This window comes from Apodemus sylvaticus, chromosome 5, assembly GCF_947179515.1.
Source record: "Apodemus sylvaticus chromosome 5, mApoSyl1.1, whole genome shotgun sequence".
Classification (NCBI taxonomy): domain Eukaryota; kingdom Metazoa; phylum Chordata; class Mammalia; order Rodentia; family Muridae; genus Apodemus; species Apodemus sylvaticus.
This window is the reverse complement of record NC_067476.1, coordinates 110205234-110227061: the sequence shown is the minus strand read 5'-3', so window position 1 is coordinate 110227061 and position 21828 is coordinate 110205234. Positions and strand designations below refer to the sequence as shown.

The following is a 21828-nucleotide window of genomic DNA, read 5'->3' as shown; positions in this document are numbered from 1 at the left end:
GCCACTTATGCAGCTGTGGACTCAGAGACAGCAGACCTCAGAGATAGCAGGGAGACTGGCAGGGACAAGGAAGCAGGAAGGGAACAGAATTGGTCACACACACCTACGCACGCGCGTACACACACACACACACATACACACACATACACCTCACTTTCCCTTAATAGGCATCAACAAGGTGGAAAAGTAGCTCAAACAGGACATTTTAAGTGGGACATTTTGGGAAGAAATTAAGTCTTTTTTCCCCTTTTTTACATTTCAAATGTTATCCCCTTTCCAGGTCTCCCCTCTGAAAACCCCCCATTTCATCCCCCCTCCCCCTGCCTCTATGAGGGTACTCCCTCACCCACCCACCCACCCACCCACCGACTCCCATCTTCCCGCCCTGGCATTCCCCTGCACTGGGGCATTGAACCCCCATAGGACCAAGGGCCACTCCTTCCACTGATGTCCAACAAGGCTATCCTGGGCCACATACTTAGCAGGAGCAATGGGTCCCTCCATGTGTACTCTTTGGTTGGTGGCCCAGTCCGCAGGAGCTCCAGGGGGTCTGGCCAGTTGACACTGTTGTTCCCTCCATGGGGCTGCAAACCCCTCAGCTCCATCAGTCCCTTCTCCTACTCCTCCATCGGGAACCCTGCACTCAGTTCAATGGTTGGCTGTGAGCATCTGCCTCTGTGTTTGTCAGGCTCTGGAAGAGCCTCTCAGGAGACAGCCCTATCAGGCTCCTGTCAGCAAGCACTTCTTGGCATCTGCAATAGTGTCTGGGTTTGGTGGCTGTATATGGGATGGATCCCCAGGTAGAGCAGTCTCTGGATGCCCTTTCCTTCAGCTTTTGCGCCACACTTTGTCTCCATATTTCATCCTGTGAGTATTTTATTCCCCCTTCTAAGAAGCACTGAAGCATCCACACTTTGGTCTTCCTTCATCTTGAGCTTCATATGGTCTGTCTTAAGGAGACAGGGCCAAGGGCCTTATCCAGGGGGACTGTGACTTTATAGAACCTGAACCAAGATTTCTGCCTCCCCATGTGATGCCCTATGAGATGCTGGGACATGGCAGAATCCCCATCAGAGAGAAGGTCCTACCAGAGGGAAACCCCTGGACTTGAACTCCTCAACCTTGAGAACCAGGAGCCCCAGAATCCTTCAGCCTCTATAAATGATCCCACCTATGGTGCTCCATGTCAGTAGCAGGAAGTGACTCTGTCAGATTGCTGCAAGGTGGCCACAGAGGGGAGTCTGAGCTGCTGAGGGATTACAGGAGCTACTTCTGCTCTCCTGAGACCTCAGAGAGCCAGGAGGAGGCCTTCTAACGCCAATCAAAGCCGAATGCCCCCTGTTGAGGGAGACCATGGCGGCCCCATCCAGGCTGCAGGCCTCCGGCAGCCCATGGACCCTGTCCAGTCCCAAAGGCAAGGGGCACAATCCAAAACCTTTACTCATCACTGAGAGCTCTGCCAGCTCACAGGGGTGTATCAAGCACGGTGGCTCCTGACCTTTGCCCAGGGCAACATTCTTTTCTTGTTCTTTTTATGTTTTTAAGACTAATTCTACAGTCCAGGGTGGTTTAGAATTCTCACTGTGTAGCCCCGTCTAGCCTCAAACTCATGGCTTCCCTTTTGCCTTAGCCTCCTTAGTGCTAGGACTACAAGTGTGATAGCAATGGCAGAAGTGTCTTCTCCTGTCCGTCCGTCCTTCCTTCCTTCTTCCTGAATTTCTCCCTCTTCCTTTTTCTTCTTCCTTGCTCCTCTTTCTTCTCCTCCTATAATTCCCTTCAGCCAACTTCTATATCATCCAACTCCACGCCCTCATTCAAGGTGGGTACCATTCCAACCCACTTTATGGATATAGACTGAGGCTAAGAGAGCCTTAGACAGAAAGATGAGAAGTCTCAGTCCACACCTTCATCAGTGACTGTGTGCACACATTCTATCCCCTGGGGTGGCTGTGGAATAGCGTCCGGATGGTGGCTGCTGTCTGGGACAGTCCCCTTCTCTATTCCCTGGCAGAGGAAGAAGCAGAGTTGGGAGTGAGATGCAGATTTGAATTTGGTAAAGTCCCCATGAAGTCCCTGCTCTTTCCTCTGTACTAGTGTTTTCAAACACAGAAAGAGCTGCAAGCTGCTCTGTTGAATACAAGTCACTGTCCACACTGGGATCCCAGCTTATCCCCAAGCAGAGAGAGCACTCTGCCAAGCAGGGCACAGTTGGCTCACAATGCCCCTATCCTCAGTCCTGTACATCGTGTCCCTACTGAACCCTGACCTCTCCAGTTCCTTCAGGTTCAAGAGCTAGAAGATTCCTTATTCCAGTGGAATCAGAACCTGGTATATCCCCGGTCCTGTGTGGGAGCAGTCACGCTACCAGCACTGATGACCCATTAATCATCTGCTTCTAGCACTGGAGCCTGTTAATTGAAAACTCAGTCCCTGCTTCAACTGCTGACCTCTTGCTCACTGTCTTTTCCAGCCCTGAATTCTCCATATCGGGGTCGCTGATCTCTTCCTGGTTGGGTAACGTTCACTGAACCTTCTGCAGAGATGTCTGTTAGGGCTGCTGCATCCTGTGTGAGGATCCTGAGAGTCTGGGTCTTGTCCCCCACCACACACACACACACACACATACAGGAATGCCCTTAGAGCTGTTCTCCCAAAGTTAACAGCCTAGGAGAAGACTCTGCCCAAACCTATGGAGGCCTTCTGAAGCCAAAGTGCAGTTACTTACCTTAACCCAACTAAGAAGGGGATCTGATATTTTTAGTATTATTTTATAATTACATCTTATTGTTTTGTGGAGGAAGGAAAGGCTGAAGAACACTTGTGGGACTCAGTTTACCTTTCTACCATGTGGGTCCCAGGGACCCACAAATCCTCAAGCTTGACGGCAAGCACTTTGACCCTTGGGATTATTTCTTAGGCCCCTGTAGCAGTTGCCTTTGACTAGAGTCGTCTGAGAAGGGAGTCTCCATGAAGAACCGCATGGATTATGGATTGGGTTGGTCTGCGAGGGATGTTCTTAACTGAGTTAACTGAGGTGGGAAGACCCAACCTGAAAGGGGGCAGCACCAGGGAATGGGCTGGCCCTGGAATTAATGAGGAGCGAGCCACTAAGTACTGGCATGCATTCATCGACCCGTTGCCCTCTGTTCTTGGATACCACACGCGAACTCCTTTAAATCCCTTTCTTGACTCTCCCTCAGTGGTGAACAGTAGTAACCTGTAACTGTATGCCAAATAAACTCCTTCTCCCTTAAAGTGCCTTTGGTGGAGTATTTTTATCACAGAAACAAGGAAGAAACTAAGACAGGGTCCTAGGACTGGCTGCTGGGAAGGGTTTCTGGGAATCTCAATACTGCATCAGAGGCCTGAAAGGTTCTTCCTTGAGTGTTGAGACTCAAATCATGCTGGCTGGACTTAGCCCTCCGAGTCTGGGAACATCAGGGCTCTGGGCAGCCCAGCACCCCCCTCACCACTGCTCTCCTGGGCTGGGTACAGACAGAATTGGGCCAGGTGTGCTAATATACATATAATCCTAGCACTCAGGAGGCAAAAAGCAGGTGGGGCTCTGTAAATTTCAGGCCAACTTGATCTACATAGCAAGTTGTGTGCCAGTCAGGAATACATACTGGGACCTGTCTCCAAAATATTCTGATGTTTGACAGCTGGTGGAGTTGTGCCTAACATGCTCAAGGCCCTTGGTTCAAATCACAGTATAAATCAGACATAGTAGTGCATAGCTCTGTCACAGCACTTGGAAGGTAGGGACCAGAGAGTCAAAAGTTCAAAATCATCCTTGGCTACACAGTGAGTTTGTAGCCAGCCTGGACTACATAAGGCCCTGTTTAAAACAAGTAAAATGCAACACAATGATGCTCTTCCAAGGGGACTGAGTGCTGTGTGTAGTGCATGCACAGACATGTTTTTGTTCTGTTTCTGGTTTTATCTCATAATGTAGGAACCAGTTAAGCACCGCTACCACTGAAGCTGCTTCCCCAGGCCCTGGTCTCACCTCTTAACACCATTGCTGGAGGAGTTATACTGTATCATGTGACTTTTGGGAGAAGGATCTTTGGAGTATACACATAGTAGCACTCTACCAGTGAGAACAGTTGCTATGGGAAGGTGTAGTTGGGAGAGGAGTAAAAGAAGAGCTACATTCTCTCTGCTGTTCAAATTGTCTTGCTAGGAAAGGGAACAAGTGAATGTCTGTCCTTTGATGGCTACCTTAGGGATACTATTGCTGTGATGAGACATCATGACCAAAGTGACTTGGGGAAGAAAGGGTTTGACTGGCCTATCCTTCTGTCAGTCATCACTGATAGAGGTCAGGACAGGAACTCAACCCGGGCAGGAACCTGGAGACAGGAACTGCTGACTGGCTTGCTCCCACTGGCTTGCCCTGCCTGCTTCCTTATAGAACCAGGACTGCCAGCCTAAGGATGGCACCCCTACAGTGGGCTGGACCCTACTCTATCAACCATTCATTTTTAAAATGCCCTTGCCTACACCCTGTTCTTGTGGAGGCTCTCTTCTCTCAGGTGACTCTAGCTTGTATCAAGTTGGCATAAAACCAGTCAGCACAGTGACCCATGACCCACACCTCACCTGTGGCATGAGATACTGTCTCCCTTCATCCTGTAGCAGAACAGAGGTGAAAGAAATTCCAACTAGCCCCAGCTTGGATGAGAAAAGGGCAAATGGCTAATAGAACCACACAAGAGTTTTAGCCATCCAAATCCTTCACTAGAAACAGGATGACCAGGAATTCTCTGCATCTTTCATTGTAGGCACCTCCCTGTTCCTCTATTTTTCTGAAATACAGCTTATACACATCTGTATTCCTGCTGTGGAAACTATAGCAGCCCAGCTACCAGAGAACTCCTGATTCTGAAGTTTTAGGCAAGGATCTTATTGGCCAGTGTTGTAAGTGCACCAGTCAGTATAGACTAGGCTAGGCTGCAATAAACAAGCATCTCCTGAATCTGTGACTTGCAACAATACTATTTATTTCTTTCATATGCAACACATCCACTGTTAGTCCACAGGAGGATTTTGTACACTGGTCACTCACTGATCTAGTGTGATAGACACTTCAATAACTGTGTTTCAAAGATTAGCAAAAACAGCCACTGTTAGAACTCTTGGAAGTAACAATTCTACCTGACTTCTAATCATAGTGAAAGCACTCTATGTGGCCTTGCCTGGGTAGAGTGGATGGAGAAGCCACCTCCAACCATTGGGCCTGAGGTAAAAAAACACTGCAGTATCTTCATAATGGTCATAATGGTCATAACAGTGTGTCACCAGCAGCCCCTGTCCAGTCTCCTTTTATTGAAGTCATCGAAACATGAATACCCATTCAATAAATGACCTGTTGTCAGGAAAGGGAATGCAGATGGGGGTAGCATTGGTTACTGTTAGCTGGCTTCTTTTCTGAGAAGTAGGAGTCTGAAAGAGCCCTGTGAACCCCAGAGTTGCCAAGCCTGCACCTTGAGACTTGGGGACCCAGTCGGTTCTCTTCCTTCCTAATCCAACACACACACACACACACACACACACCAGTTTTCCTCCAGCATTTGCAGGAGATGCTTAGGAGGGAGGGAGGGAGGGAGGAGATGGGACTTGGCTGGCTCTTTACCTAGACCTCAACCCATTGGCTTTGGTGGCCCTGCTTATCTTCACCTACCGTGATGTGACCTCCATATGGGCATGGAAGAGTAGATACCGTGAAGGACTCTGATACCATCTGACTGTGACCGGGTAGGTCAACTGATACCTCAGAGGCTTGGGTTCTCCAATTTTCTTCTAGACTGGTACTAACATCTGCCTTCCAGCTCCACTGACATCTGGTGTGCCTAACTGTTGTGAGGCTGTTTGAGATGGCGCCTGGGCTAGCATAAAGCTCACCCTAGCAAGGCAGTGGCCTGAGATCTTCACTGGACCGGTCCTGGAACCCCCAGTGAATGCTCCCAAGTCTTCTGACTCCCCAGTCATGCTGCAGCCACTCTGACAGCTTCGCAGAAGAACTTGTTTCTGAAACTTTAAGACAGAATAATTTCACCTGCCTCTCAGCCCTGCCTGTCCGGGAAAATCACACAGCCCACATAATCACGTAATCTCCCTCATGTGCACCCACATGCTCCACGGCCATTGTCTCCCTCATCAGCAAAATAACTGAGAGAGGCACTAGAGGAGGAGAGGAGGAAGCTGAACACAGGCTACCAACTCGCTGGGTCAAAGGCAGAAGTCACAGACTGCTGAGCCCCCCCCCCCACCTGGGCTCCAGATGGGGCTAGCATGGATACCAGGCCTATATATACAGCCTACCCTGTCTAGGGTAGCATAGATCTTCACCCAGTGAAGTCTCCGTGGGTTTTCTGCAGCCTTCACTGGGACTGGTCTTGCCACCCTACCCAGAGAGAATGCTCCCAAGTCCCGTATCACCTCCCCATCCTACAGCTGCCCTGGCAGCTTTGTAGAGCTCATCTCTGAGATTTTAGGCACAATGATTTCTTCTAGGATTATACATTTTAAACTGCCTGGGATTCAGAACTTCTTGCCACTTGAGGCATAGAGGGCAAAGAGACCAGGGGAGGGGCACCCACACTGGCACACCACCAGTGGGCTCTGCTGCCTGCCTCTGCTCCCCAGCAGACGTAGCTGGAGCTAGGACTCAGATAGCCAAGGCTTCTCCTTTACACAGCAGAAGCCTTCACAGTGCCTAGTTCATTGGTCATTTACATAAAGCCCTAAAGTCCCCAGAGACTGCAGGTGATCATCTGAGTGGGGCATACCCTAAAATAAATTGAACCATGGAGTCCTCTCCCCTCTCCTATCCAGACATATGGGTCAGAGGTTCGTGATAGGAAAAGGTTCAGGAAAATGAGAACAGGAGAGGCAAAGACAAGGGACAAGGGGGAGGGACAGCCCAGACAGGGCCCAGGGGTCTGGATGAGGGCCGTGGAAAATAGATTGAGGCCTGGGACACATGGGCCACCCACTCAGAGGGGACACTGCTCTCTTATCTGAGACTGCAGGAAGGGTTGTGGCCATAGGACCAGAGACCTACCCTAGGGAAGCAGGCATCTGATGACGGAACAGGACTCCTGGTCTCACTCCCCATTCCCAAAGCTCATCCACCCCAATAACCCCCAAACCAAGCTACTTGTTCAAAATGCCAATAGGGTGCTGGTTTCTGCCACCAAATGGTGTGGGCACATACCCAGACCTTGGTGGACACAGGCCCTGCCTGGGGGCTGAGAAGGAGGCTTCCCCATCCCATACAGGACCATAAATATGCTGTGCTCTTTAACCCAATAATCTCACTGTTTGGAATTCCTCCCAGAGCTACCGCAGAGGGGAACGGGCTATACGTGCAGTGCTGTTTATAGCAGCGTTCCTTAGAATGATGACAAGTGGGACCAGCTAATGCCTTCTGCAAGTGGAGGGGCATGCCATTAAGACAGATACAGCCAAGAAAAGTAGGAAACTGGATGGCTCATGCAGTCATGAGAAGGCAAGCGAACACATTCTTTTTTTATTTTATTTTATTTTTTCTTTTCCCTTCCCTTTCTCCCTCTTGCTCCCTCCCTGCTCACTCTGGGCCTGGTCTCTGTGGTCCATAGGTTCTTCATTTCTTTTTATGGATGGTTGTGAGCCACCCATGTGGTGCTGGGATTTGAACTCATGACCTCCAGAAAAGTAAGTTAGTGCTCTTAACCACTGAGCCATCTCACCAGCCCAGGCAAACACATTCTTAAGACAGCGTCTTGGGCCATCGGTGGTAGCAGCACCCACCTCTAGGCCATGAGAGACCATGGGAGAAACAAGTCCCACCCTAGAGGAGGGCCAGTCCAGAGGCGAGCCTCATATGACAGACAATGAATAGGTAAATGAAATCACTGCTAAGTCTTCCCTAAAGCAGATCAGCGTCCCATGTCCCAGTTACCATTGCCTGCTAGGAGGTCCACACTTCCTCAGCTGGTAGTCACTCCCAGGATGACGCAGCAAAAGTCCATGGGCTCCTGAGGCAGGAGCTGAGCTCAGAATAGAAGCTGGAAACCCTGGGAGGTAGTGAGATCTGCTCTGACTGAGAGCAGAAACCACACAGACACAGGGACTTCTCTGCAGAACGGGGCTCTTGGTGGGTCATTTTTAGGATGCTCCTTGAGCACTTGGGGTGTGCATTCGACGCCCCCCTCCCTTCCATAGTGTGAGCTGTACTTCCTACTGACCTAGCAAGCAGGGTGTTGGGAGTGACCGTGACAGAGGGACTGAGGAGCTATTCTGTCAAGCAGGAGACATGGTACGGTGGCCTGGAGGCAGGGGTGAAAGCCAAATTTAAAGGAGGGTTGGCCCCATGCCTGCCAGCTCTCCAAGGCCCACTGTACAAGAGGAAGCTACCCGAGCCTTGGCATGTTCAGCTGACAAGAGATGAGCTGTGAGGCCCTTTCCTCAGTCCTAGAGCCTGAGGGAGTTACTTGGGGCCAGGGAGATGAAGCAAGGAATTGCAGCAACACGTCACCACCACTCGCCCTCCTATCCCACCCCACACCCTAGCTCCAGGCCCAGGCCTAGCGTCCTGGGGAGAGCCACTGGCTTAGGTGTTGCAGGAAACAGGAAGGCCCCTCTGCTGCAGAGGCTTTCCCCTATGCAGCAGAGCATCTTCCAGCTCTGAGTCTGTGGGAGGCTCCAGGCAAACAGAGCAGTCAGCAAGCTAAATATGCTATTAGCAGTGATGGAGAAGTGCTGATTACACACACAGCTGTCAGGAGCATCCCCAACTCCTCCTCCTCTGCCCTCCCGGATACACCCAGCTTGGGAAAGAAGTCCATGAGCTGTTTCCCCGGTCAGGCCTGGCAGTCAGGTCCTTTGTCTAGTGAGGGACCTGGACCTGGAGGCGAGGCTTGCCTCTGCATCCACCCCTGGGCCTTTGGGTCTCAAACTGTAAGCTAGGAGTGCAAGTGACAGCAGCTTATAGGGCTGCTGGGAGGGTACTGAGGAGAAATCTAGTGTGAACACACCTTGCTGATTAATACCATTAGGATTCATCAAAACCCAAACCCTTGGGGCTGGAGACGCTCAATGATGAAATAAGTTCTTGTCCTATCAGAGGCTCAGAGTTTAGTTACCAGCACCCCTGTAGGGTAGCTCACAGCTGCATGCAGCTACAGCTCTCACTCCAGAGGACCAAAGGCCACCTCTGGTCTCCATCAGCACAAGCACACGTATACACATACTCACACACACGCTAACTCACACATGCACATTCTCACATACACACATACACTTACATACACACACTCTCTCACACACACATAAACTCTCACACTCACACACACTCATTCATATACAAAAAAGAAACAGCCAGGCAGCTGGGGTTGGAGTCCAGAGATGCAGCATTGCCTAGCATATGTGAAATCCTAGATTCGATTTCTGTATCATAAAAAAATAACAAAACAAAAAACAAACAAGCAACAATTAAACCTCTCTTCGTGAACAGCCACTGATTCATTCACACAGGATGTAACTGAGGCTCGGGAAGGGTCACAGCTTGACTAAAACACAACAGCTGTAAACAGAAGAAAATGTCACTTTCTCATGTTGGGACCAGCAAGAATCTCAAAGGGCATCCGACCCACACACTGCAAAGGGGCTGGAGGCCCAGGAATGAGAAATATGTCAACTACAACCACAGAGTGTCAAAAGACAGCACCCGAGACCTCTGCAGCTCTAGGCTGTCCTCCCCCCACTCAGGAGGGCTGCCTAGGAATGAGGTTAGGCCAGTATGCTAAAGGAAACCCCTGCAGCACTTGGGGTTCCTCATACTGGAGGTGTGTGTGTTTGTGTGTATGTGTGTACGCGCACACGTGCAGGGCCCAGCAGCAAGACCTGAAGAACCGCACTCCTGGAGATGAGCTGTAGGTTTGGGGCTGGCTCATTAAGGTGTAGATGCACAATGGGTGGTGGGAAGGAGTCTGACCAGGCACAAAGCAAGATGAGCCTTCTGACACTTCAGACAACATCTGAGGCCTTGGGGAGCCTGGAGCCTTCTGTGGTCCTTGGCACCCAACCTTCTGTAAGCCTGCCACTGCTTTGTGATGTCTCCGCAAAAATCAGTCTACACTACAGAGGAGAGTACCCTGGGCATTGGGAGGAGACTTTGTAGATGGCCTCAGAGGAGAGAGGAACTGCCCACAGGTGCCACCAGCCCCTGCCTGCCTCATTCCCATCAGCCTGTGTATGCATGGGATGCATCAGGATGGTAGGAGAAACGATCACACAGTGTGCAAGCCACGTGGAAGGTGGGAGGTGATTCTCGGGACACTGAGGAATAGGAAGCTCTCTGAGCCTCACCAGTGCAGGGAAGAGGATGGATGCTGGTGGCTCAGGGATACCTGGAGATAAACTTGCCCCGAAGCCACTGATGTCTGTACCCAGCCCTGTGCCTGTCGCAGCCTCTTTTGTCCTTGGCCTCTTAGCAACTGTGTGGTGAATGAACTTTAAGTGTTGCCAGCTGCAGCTGGATATGCCAACCTTCAGCAGGCTCCTGCCATCCTCTGGGCCCATTCAGAGACCCCCAACCCACAGAGTTGGATGGCCTGACTCGCCACTGCAAATGGTTTAGCTCCTAGCATGTTGTGAGGCAACTAGAAAGTTGCTGTAAGTTAGGCTTGAGATGACCCTCACAGTTAGTAAGTTCCCCACTCCTCCAATTCGCTTGTTACCCAGTACCTCCTTCTATTCTGTGCTGGCCTCTCTGTGGCCCTCCTGACCTGGCCCTCCATAACAACCCCCTGAACCCCTTGATTACAGGGCAACAAGGATCCTCTCTGATGTCTGACCATCACCAAGTCTCCTCCAGCAGACTACTGACCCCTAGCCCAGGACTGTCCTTCACCCTCTCCATCAAGAAGACTCAGCCAGCCTATCACCCTTATCTGTTCTGTGAGGGATATGTAGCCACAGGTGACAGGACAAAGGCTTAGGCTTCGTCCCCTCTGTGTCCATCTATCTATCTATCCATCCGTCCGTCCTTCCTTCCTTCTTTTCCTCTCATCCCTCTGAGCATCCCTCTGTCTGTCTATCGTCTCCACTTCCATCTCTTCATCTTCATCTTCTATTTCCCCTACAGGCTCATATGTTCAAACACATGTCTCCCAGTTGGTTCTTACCTTTAGGGCTGGATGCCTCTGAAGGAAGTAGGTCTCTGGTTTACAGGTTAGCCCCAGGGCCAGCCTGAGTTCCCTGCCACTTCCCGAGTAGCCACTGAGATAAGAATAAGTTGTCTTATACTCCAACCACTACAGCTGCCAGCCACTCCTGCCATGCCTTCCCTGATGCTAAGGAGGATCCCAGATGAGCTGTGAGCACAGAAAAAAATCCTCAACAAAACCCATCCATCTCACCCATGCACCCACATCTGTATCCATCTACCCACACATCCATATGCCTATACCTCCATTCATCCATCAATTTTTTCTTTTCATCCATTTATCCAGCCACCCATCCATCTTTATAGCCATCTCTCAAATTAATCACATCTATCTATCGATCATTCATCTACCGGCCCATCCTGGACCCAGAAGAATCTGTGACATCATTCTTGGCAGGGTCTCCTAATCCGAGCAGAACAGCTGCAGGGTTTGCTCTTTGTAGTGGTCCTGGTGCCCAGATGCTGGCACAGAGTTAGTGTTTGGTACAGATTTGTTGACTCTCAAATGAATAAATAGCCAGATCTCTTGCCTGGAGGGTGGTGGCAGAGCTCACAGAGACAGAGGTTCTAATCCAAGGAAGGATATGACTTGCCCCAAGGTCACAAAGCAGAGCAGGAGCAGTGCCAGGTCTTCTGCCTAGGATCCTTCCTAGATGGATGTTCTTTCCCACCAACTGTGGAGAGCTGCCTGTGCTGGCAACTCATTGGAGTATGGATCCTGAAAAGAGGCATGAGCAGAGAGTTGGGGGCAGCAGGAACCAGAGACACAAATCAGCTTGCACCAGGTGGACATTGATTATCCTGAGCTGGGACTGGCTATCAGAAGCAACAAGGTGGCATGACTCACCTAGCCTGTCCCAAGGGAGAGTCAGGAGTCTCTGTTGGTGTCACACCCAGGCCAGGTTGGTCAGATTCTACTCAATACTGTCCACTTGGCCATTCTTCTGGGCCCTCTGCCTACACCACCGGGGAACCTAAGATCCAATGCCCAACTTCTTTCCCAGCCAGAACTGTCCAGGAGTCAGGTCTAACCTCCTCCTGCCTGCCTTCTGCCAGCTGTGTGACCTTAGGTAGTTCACTGCCCATCTCTGGGCCAGCCTAGATTTGTCCTTCATAAACACCATATTGCTGAAAGCATATTCTTGGGCTTGTCACTCCCCAAGAATAGTCTGACATGGCTGAGAGTCTGCAGTTTACAGAAGCCCATGACTCAGTCTGTGGCTGAAGCCATGAGTCAAAAGCTCTGGACACTGTCCTGGCTTTCAGTCCCCTTCCCTACAAATAGAGATACTCAGAGTCCTGCAGGCTTTGGTGGGCCCTGTGGGAGATGACACAATGTCTGTCTGTGACAAGCCCTGAAGATTCCAAAGATCCAGGTGCTTAGGGCTTCCTCTCTGCCCTGGTTCACAGTGCCTGAGTAAGATAGAGTATGGTTCTGTCTTCTTGCTGGCTCTGTGTTGTGGTTTTAAAGTGAAGTGTCCCGCACAGGCTCATGTGTTGAACACTTGGTGTGGTGTCGTTTTAGAAGGTTGTGGGACCTTTAAGAAGTGGAACCTACTGGAAGAAATGGAGCACTGGGGGGTGGGTCTTGAGACTTTATTTCAGGGCCTCACTTCCTGACTGTTCTATGATCCTGACCATGGAGGCTACGTGACCAACTGCCCCATTCCTTCACGCCCTGAAGGGATGAACCGTACCTTCCAACTGTAGTCACAATAATCTCTTCCTCCCTTTAGCTGCTTCCTGTCAGGTATTTGGTCACAGCAGCAGTTGAGTGACCATGGTGCTCACAGTCAGTTCTCCTTGTTGCAACAAGATGCCCGAGCCAAAGAATCAAAAGAGGAAAATACGGTTTGGTTCCCTGGTTTCCGAGGGTTCGGGGTGTGGTCAGGCTGCTCTGTGGCTCTGAGGCCTGTCTGAGGCCTGTGGTGAGTCACTCCATCATGGAGGAAGGGCATGGCCAAGCAAAGCTGCTCACTACATGGGAGCCAGGAAGAAGGAAGAGATAGCCAGGGATTGAGGACAGGATTTACCCTCAAGACTAGGTGTGGAGGTGGACACTCTGTGAGTTTGAGGCTGGCCTCCATAGCAAGTTCGAAGACAGCCAATATTACATCAAGAGACACTGTCTCAGCAGATAGAAAGAGAAAAAGAAAGAAAACAAAGACTGCCCTTGGAAAGTGTACTGGCTGGTTTCGTGTGTCAACTTGACACAGGCTGGAGTTATCATAGAGAAAGGAGCTTCAGTTGGGGAAGTGCCTCCATGAGATCCAGCTGTAAGGCATTTTCTTAATTAGGGATCAAGGGGGAAGGGCCCATTGTGGGTTTTTCCATCCTTGGACTGGTAGTCTTGGGTTCTATAAGAGAGCAGGCTGAGCAAGCCATGGGAAGCAAGCCAGTAAGTAACATCCCTCCATGGCCTCTGCATCAGCTCCTGCTTCCTGACCTGCTTGAGTTCCAGTCCTGACTTCCTTTGGTGATGAACAGCTGTGTGGAAGTGTAAGCAGAATAAACCCTTTCCTCCCCAACTTGCTTCTTGGTCATGCTGTTTGTGCAGAAATAGAAACCCTGACTAAGACAGAAAGCACACTCCTAGTGCCTCACCCCCTCCAGCTAGGCCCTGCCTTCTAACCTCCCCACTGTGCCATGAACTTACCCATGGATTCTTCTGTTGGTAAGGTTAGCAACCCTATGACCCAGTCACCTCCAAACAGCACCACCGACTGGGGCACACCCCTCCACACATGAGCTTTCATGGGACACTTCCTATCTAAATCACAACACTGGCCTTATGGATTTCTAGCAGAGAGAAAATGCCAAGGGCTTGCTTCCCTAGAGCCACTTCAAGGCTGTGACTGAGCCCTGGAGAATGGGATCTCAGAGAAAATCTGCTGAATTTCCTGGGGAAAAATCCCTCTTACTATCTTTGTATGCGGGCGGGCACATTGTGTAGTGATGTGGCAGCCATCTTGTGACCATGAGGAGACAAGCTCGAGGAAGACATCATTTTTTATTGTCACGCCATTGAGCTGCCAAGTTAACCCACCCTGGAAGCACCCCGGTTCTGGTTGTTATGTGGCATGATAACACAGCTTCTGTGTTTACACACTTGGCTTGAACAGTTTGTTTACTGATAGGCAGAAGTTGCCTGACATAAAGTCTTCGTGTCAATGGGAACCCATCTGCTTTCCCAGCCTCACTTTCTGATACATCTCCAGGAAATGCTTTGGTTTTTTTCTTTACTAATTGTAGAGTCCCTCTGGCCTTCTCTAATTGGCAAACTCCTAACCATCCTTCTTAAACAGTAGGCACTCAGGTTGGGTGAGCTCCCTCAGACAGGGTCCAAAGGCCCATCTCATTACTTCAAATTTCTTCACTGGGGAACTTCCCAAGTCATCTCTCTGCATTGTAAGCTCTTTGGTGGAGGGGCCTCTCCTTCATCTAGATCCCCTCAGCATCATGCCTGGTAACTCTTGCATTACCGACAGCCCAGATGCCACATCTCCAGCTCTCTGTATCCAAGGTCCCTACCCCAACTGTTCAGGAAGGAGAAAAACTTTCAAGCCAGCCCTAGGGGAGGTCAGTGCTCAGTGAGTATGCCATCTAGGAACAGGTGCCATTGTGCCACACTTTCCCCACCACGTTTAGCCCACTGTCATCTCTCAGACCCTAATCAAAGGAAAGACACCAAGGTCCCCAGGCTGCCTGGGGCAGGGAAGAGCTCCAGAACTCAGCAGAGGAGTCTAAGTATGTCCCAGAGTTGGGGTGATAACACATCAGACATGGTTGGGAGGCTGGCATACTGTGGGAGCCTGAACAATGTCTCCTGCCAGCCACCACCAGACAAAACCCCATAAGAACAGAAGCCGTGGGTGAAGGCGACAGACCCAGAAGTCCCACCTTGCCCTAGGCCAAGGCTCAGCCACTCAGTCTATGTTCAAGGTCCGCTAGCGGAGGAAAGGTGCTGGGGACTCTGGGAGCCAGGGATGGATAGCCACAGATGGAGAGTTGCCCCATGGGAGAGCCCATCAAGAGCACCGTCGATTCCTGCGGGGCTAGCCTGAGCTCACCCTGTCCTCTAAAGAAGGCTTTGGGACCAGATGAACATCCTGATCGTTGAGCCTAAGGACTGGGAGCTGGGACTCTGAGTGTCCTTTGGACCTGGGCCTGGAAATGGCCCCTCTAGCTGCAGAACAGGGTCCTCACCTGGGGACCTGAGCCTCTGAACAGGGTGGGTCACAGAGAGGAGAGTGAGAAGAAGCTGAAACAAGACTCAGGGGTTCTTTTAAAAGAGGTTTTTGAGAGGTTTTTTTAATTGCTCAAGAACATGTCTTTGTTAATTTAAAAAAAAAAAAAAGGCTTAAAGTATTCCAGACAGAATTAATGCATCTCTTCACCACCCTTCCCTCCCCCAAACAAAATCCTGTCCCCAAAGGAAATGTCTTCAGCTGGTGTTTTAAAATAAAGATAATAGGGGTGCGAGAGCACACACACACACACACACACACACACACACGCACGCACAGTTCAATGTCTTGTCTGAGATGACATGTTTCCCTCCCCCAAGCCATCATGGAAGGGTTTCTCAGCTTTCCTCAGATCCTTCAAACCTCAGGCAGAGAGCTTTGTCCTTTAGGCTCGTTCTGTGGCTGTCCTTCCAAGTGGCTCACACGGCTGCAGCCCTGCCTCCAGTAGCGGTTTCTCCTTTTGTGGACAGAGAAGCTGCCAGAGTGCCTGCAGCGCGTCATAGCAATCCTGGGGAGACGCCTGGGGTCTTGGCTGTGTGCGTCCAGGCACCCAGGGAGGAACACAGAACTTCACCCTGGGAGACATCTGTCATCCCTCTAGACTTAGTTACAGTTTCTTCCCCTGGAGCAAGAGTCAGACCCATGACCTTTTCATTTCTTCCTTCTCGCCACTGTCCCTTGATCATTATACAATGTCAGAGACCCAGAACCCCTGGCCAGCAGGCCCAGCAATGGGGCTCGGGAAAAGAAGCCCCCGAACAGCTTTGCAGTACCCCATTGCCCGGTCCTGCTGCGGCTTCCGGTTTAGAGACAAACACCCTCTACACCGAAAAAATAGGAAGGCAGTCAAAATGTAATAATTCCTGGGATAAAAATTCTTCCCAAGCAGGAGGCAGTGGCTGCCTCAGCCAAGTTTGTCACAGACATGGGTGGGATTCCCATTTTCACCCTCTCTCCTTGTTAATATGTATTCCTAGGTACTCCAGTATAGGTAAGCAGCACAATTTTTGTGTAGCCTATGCCAAGCACTGGATTAGAATCCAAGGCAGATGTGTAGGTAAGTAGGTAGGTAGGTGGGTGGGTGGGTAGGTGGATGGATGGATGGATAGATAGATAGATAGATAGATAGATAGATAGATGACTGATAGGTACCTAACTTCTGTGTGCTTTGGTCAAGATAACAGTGGCTGCTTTGATTGTTAGTATTTCCTGTACCTGCCTGCCAGGGCTTCTGGATGACAAGATGGTACTGCGGACAGCAGACAAGGAAGATGTTCCCAGGTCAGAGAAGCTGCCCAGCAGCTAGAATCAGCCAGGCTGGAGGTCAGGTCTTCCCCAAGCTCAATGATCTGTGCCTTGAGACTCTAGTAGGTAACTGGCCTCCAATTTTCAAGTACTAGGACACGGTCCCTTCCCTCCAGCTCTGCTTCTCTCAGGGAACATTTAGAAATGCCACTCCATCCAAACAAGAGGGAACAACAACAAAAAAAGGTGTGTGCCCAATCTTATCACCAGGCAATTTTTATCCTGAAATCTACTACCCCTCCTCCATTTCCTTCTGTCCCATACAGTGTCAGTGGAGGTGAAAAGCACCAGGTCATGTAATGGGATTGGGATCCGACTGAGTAGTCTCTAAGGAGAAGGGAAACATAGGAATTAATGCAGGATTCAGCCTCTCAAGACAGCGTGGTGGTATCCTGGGTTGGCGTGCAGTAATGGTTCCATTGTGAAGGTCAGCCACTGTGCCACCAAATACAGAGGCTGGCCTTGCACCCAAGAAGGCCGCCCACTGTCCATCCCATGCCCTCACTCTGTTATGCTGCCACTCTGGGCTGAAACTACAATGCAGACATTTCCTGGACCCTGGGGATCCCTCCACAGACTGTGGGAACCCTACACTGACCCCTGGATGCTGAGAACCAATGCCACAAGCTGTGGGATCTCTTGTTAGTGCTGTGTCTTCTTTTCATCATTTCAACTCTCCCCGTCCATCCTCCTTCAAGGGTGGAATTAGAAATAAATGCAAGGCCCATCCATCTTTGGAGCCACCACACCCCTAGTCCTCCTGTCTATTCACAGGTCTGTTTAGCTCATGGGTTACCATGCTAGCCAGTGGGGCTTGCTCATTGTTCGTGCTTGCCTGCATTGTCTGGGAACAGGTCTTCACAAGCCCAGGTTCATCCATCCATAGACACACCAAAGAAAAGGTTGGGGGATGGGGGTTAAAAATAGGTGTGGCCTTGAGTTTTCCTAGAGCTGGAAAGGGCTATCAGAACTAAGAGAGACTAGTAGCCACCAGCCAGCTCCCATCTGTGCCCACATCTATCTAGGACTCATCATTGCTGAGAATCTAGATCCGACCCACCAGGGTGTGGGACCACTCAGCTAGCTGGGGCTCTTTCTCCAGTCACCTGGTCTCAGGACTACACATGCCCAAAGGCTAAAGGACACAGGGACTTAGGGGAATGTAGGTGAGAGCGAGCTCACAGGCTGGCTCAGAGCTCTGAGGTAGGAAGAGCCTGGTATGTCCATAAGGCTCCCTGAGAAGATGGCCTGTAGCAGATGTGTTTTCCCTGTTCCCTGGCAAGTGCCACATGCCAGCATAGCCCTTCCCCATCTCTGAGCCAGCAGAAGCCAGTGAGGGTCTTCTGGCCTCCGAGGTCACTCCTGCCTTCTTCCCTGGAGGAGGCGTGGGGGAAGAAGGAGGGAGGCCTCCCCTCCCCCAGTGACAGCATAGCTGTCAGAGCTTTGTCTGCGTTACAGAGCCACCTCTCAGCGACAGCCATTAAACCACCTTTTATTAGCACACAATTACTGCGATGTTGGAGTTGGGGGCTTGGTTCCCTTTATTATGGAAAGAAGAGCAGCTGAATTTCTCAGAGAGAGGGGTGGGAGGGGGTCTGGCTTGCTGGAGGGTCCTCTGGGCTCAGGCTTTCCTTCTCCTGTTCCCAGGCTCCTGTGACATACTCACTGAGCAAAAACAGCCCAGAGCTTCTGAGGTGATAGGAGCTGCCCTGGGCGGTGGTGAAGCTGTAAGGAGTGGCCACCGAGCTGCAATCAGGTCTGCTGGCTTCTTTTTGGCCCAGCAACCATTGTCAAGGGCTGGCCTGAAACCTTCAGCATGACTTGGCAGTGAGGGGCCTCTCTCTCTCTCTCTCTCTCTCTCTCTCTCTCTCTCTCTCTCTCTCTCTCTCTCTTTCCTTCGTAGGGATGGAATCCAAGACACCCCAACCTACTAGTCTAATGCTCCCCAAGGCAGCTTAGCCCTCACAACAGTGAGGAGCCTGAAGCCTTGCTGTGTGGTAGGGAACAGGCTTTGTGAGCATCTCGAACCCCAGGCAGCTTTGACTGCAGGCCAAGGGACAGCTCAAGTCTCTTATTTATGGTGAGCCCCAGAAGGTCTAGGAAAAGCACCCATCTCACTACCACTACCACACTACTGACCAGCTGGACTCTCAACCCAGATTCTTCTGCCTCTGTAACCTCTGAGCCTCAAGAATGTGCACTGGAAAGTACTAGAAGGATGTGGTGGGGGGAGCAGAAAGACCACTGGTTATTTAAGCATCAGCCTTTGCTTTGCAGGAAAAGAAATGAGTTCAGGAAGGTTGGCTGATGTGTACAAGGTGGAACTCAGCCTGCCTGTCTCCCACCTCATTCCATGTTTGCCTTCAGCCATGAGAATGGATTCTTGTAGGTTGTTCATCTGCCAGCCCTGTAAGGGCTAAAGAGTAGTTGTTCACACATTAGTATGAATTAGCGTTAATGACTGCTTTCTCAATGCTAACAAGACAAGGGCATTGTGGGAAATTTTTTCCAGAAGAGGTAGATAAGGATAATTGTGGAGCCTCTAGCTTTGTTCAAACGGGACAAGATGGAACAGGAGGGGGACCCAAGGCAACTGTTGTGCAAACAGAAGACTTGGTGTCAAGTCTAGTATCTGCAGTGTGATCCTTCTGAGCATCTCGAACTTCAGAGCATTCCTTCTGGTGGTCCCAGTGCTGGCAACACCAGAAATCCCCTCCTGGCTGCCTTTTGTTCTTGAGATAGGGTCTGAAATAGTCCAGGCTAGTCTCCAACTTAATATGTAGCCAGCCAAAGATGACCTTGAACTTCTGATCTTCCTGCCTTTACCTTCCAAGTGCTAGGATTACAGGTGAGTACCACATCTGGTTTATGCAGCCCTGGGGACAAAACTCAGGGCTTCAAGCATACTAGGCAAGCACTGAGAGCCACATGCCTGAAATCTTTCCACGCGCGCACACACACACACACACACAGAGAGAGAGAGAGAGAGAGAGAGAGAGAGAGAGAGTCCCTTTTGGACTGCCAGCAGGAAGACCATCACCAGCCGTGGCCCTACAACCTCTCAACATCAGGACCTTGAACCAAACCAATCCTTCCTTCTTCACCATCCATCCAGCCTGTGGTGGTATGTGATTAGCAACAGAAAACCAGTAGCTATGCCCCACTGCCACCACAACTGTAAGTCCCCTCTGACCTACAACTGTGTGAGTACAGTCAGTGTCCTCTGACCTGTGCCTGTGTAAGTCCGGTCTATCTGTGTCAGGCCCCTCTGACTTATGAGTGAGTACAGTCGGTGTCCTCTGACCTGTGACTGTGTAAGTCCAGTCTATCTGTGTCAGGCCCCTCTGACTTATGAGTGAGTACAGTCGGTGTCCTCTGACCTGTGACTGTGTAAGTCCGGTCTAACTACGTCAGTCCCTCTGACCTCCGACTGTATGAGTATAGTCTACCTGCGTAGGTTCCCCTCTGCTCTAGGACTGTGGAGGTACAGTCTAACCACACTCGCCCCCTCTGCCCTCTGTGTTTTTGCACTTACCTCTGGCAGCCTTGATTAAACAATCAAAAAAATCCCACCTGTCTGCATTTTTTTTCAGTCCAAGTCCTTTATTTCTTTTTTTATATATTAGGTCATGAATTCCTATGAAATGGGCTCCAGCAGTCCAGGCTCCTTCCCTTTAGTCCGCACACAGTGTACTTCTCTGGTTGGCGCAGGCTGGTGCTTCAGCTGAACCCAGGCACCCCTCTTTTTGGCTTCCTTTTTCTTCTGATTGTTCTCCTTCACCCGCTTCAGGAAGCTCTTTGAATTCTTTTTTGTTTTTGTTGTTGTTGTTGTTGTTTGGTTTGGTTTGGTTTTCCGAGACAGGGTTTCTCTGTACAGCCCTGGCTGTCCTGGAACTCACTCTGTAGACCAGGCTGGCCTCCGACTCAGAAATCCGCCTGCCTCTGCCTCCCAAGTGCTGGGATTAAAGGCGTGCGCCACCCCTGCCCAGCTGCTCTTTGAGTTCTTGATGCGCTCAATCGGCACGTTGCTCCTCTTGGCCAGAATCTGCCCTTAAGTTGTTTGCTTACAGAGATGACCACAGCATGTTGGGTGACACTGTAGACTTCCGGTTTGCCATGGTAACACTTATGGGGCATTCCTTTTTGAACAGTGCTCATTCCCTTGATGTCTACACTATCACCCTTCTTGTAGATTCACATGTTTGTGGCCAAAGGGACAATTCCATGTTCCCTAAAAGGCCCAAAGAGCATACACCGGGTGCCCCTCCTCCTTCCCTTTGGGTTCATCCTTTTGGAGAGTTACTAGAAGATGGCTACCGCCTGCACACATTCTTAAAAGTTCTGGGGCTCTGTTTCCTTCTGATGGGCAGGCGTTCTCTGCCAGTCTCTTTTTCTCTGACTTGACTTCCCACTAAGACTTTGTTTCAATTTGTTGTTGTTGTTGTTGTTGCTGTTTTGGTTTGTTTTTTGTTTTAAGGAGGATGTCACTAGGCTGCACAGGCTGACTTTAGATGCCTGACCTAGGGGATCTGACATCCTCATACAGGCAGACCACCAATGTAAATAAAAATAAATAAATCATTTAATCTCCTGACCCTCTGTGCCCACCTCCCAGGTGCCAGGGCCACAGGCATGTGATACCATGCCTGTTCTGACCTGTTATTGAGCCTGTTGAACTAATATGTCACTTCAGTATTTTACTTTCCATTACAAAACTTACATTTGCTTATCTAGGCATTTTCTAGTTTATTTAGTTAATTAGTTCATACATGTGAGCATGGGCCCACACATGCACTGGCATGTAGGTGGATCCAGGTCAGAGTCTGTTGTTGGCTACTGTGTACCAGAGGCCCACAAGGCTCTTGTCTCCACTCCCCTCAGAGGAGTGCTGATTTATAGATTATTGATACTTCATCCCAATTTCCATGAGTTCTGGAAAGACACATGCAGGTGCCCCCAGCTGTGCTGCAAACACTTCACCCCCTAAGCCACCTCCTTGGCCCCATTAATTCTCTAACCAGTTTAGGTTTGCAGCAATGTTCCCACACGCCCCCTGCTACT

The 21828-nt window shown here is 50.3% G+C and overlaps 1 pseudogene; it reads right to left on the bottom strand.

Moving 5' to 3' along the window:
- Positions 1-20389: 20389 nt before the first annotated feature.
- Positions 20390-21054, bottom strand: LOC127684910 (60S ribosomal protein L21-like; annotated as a pseudogene).
- Positions 21055-21828: the final 774 nt, after the last annotated feature.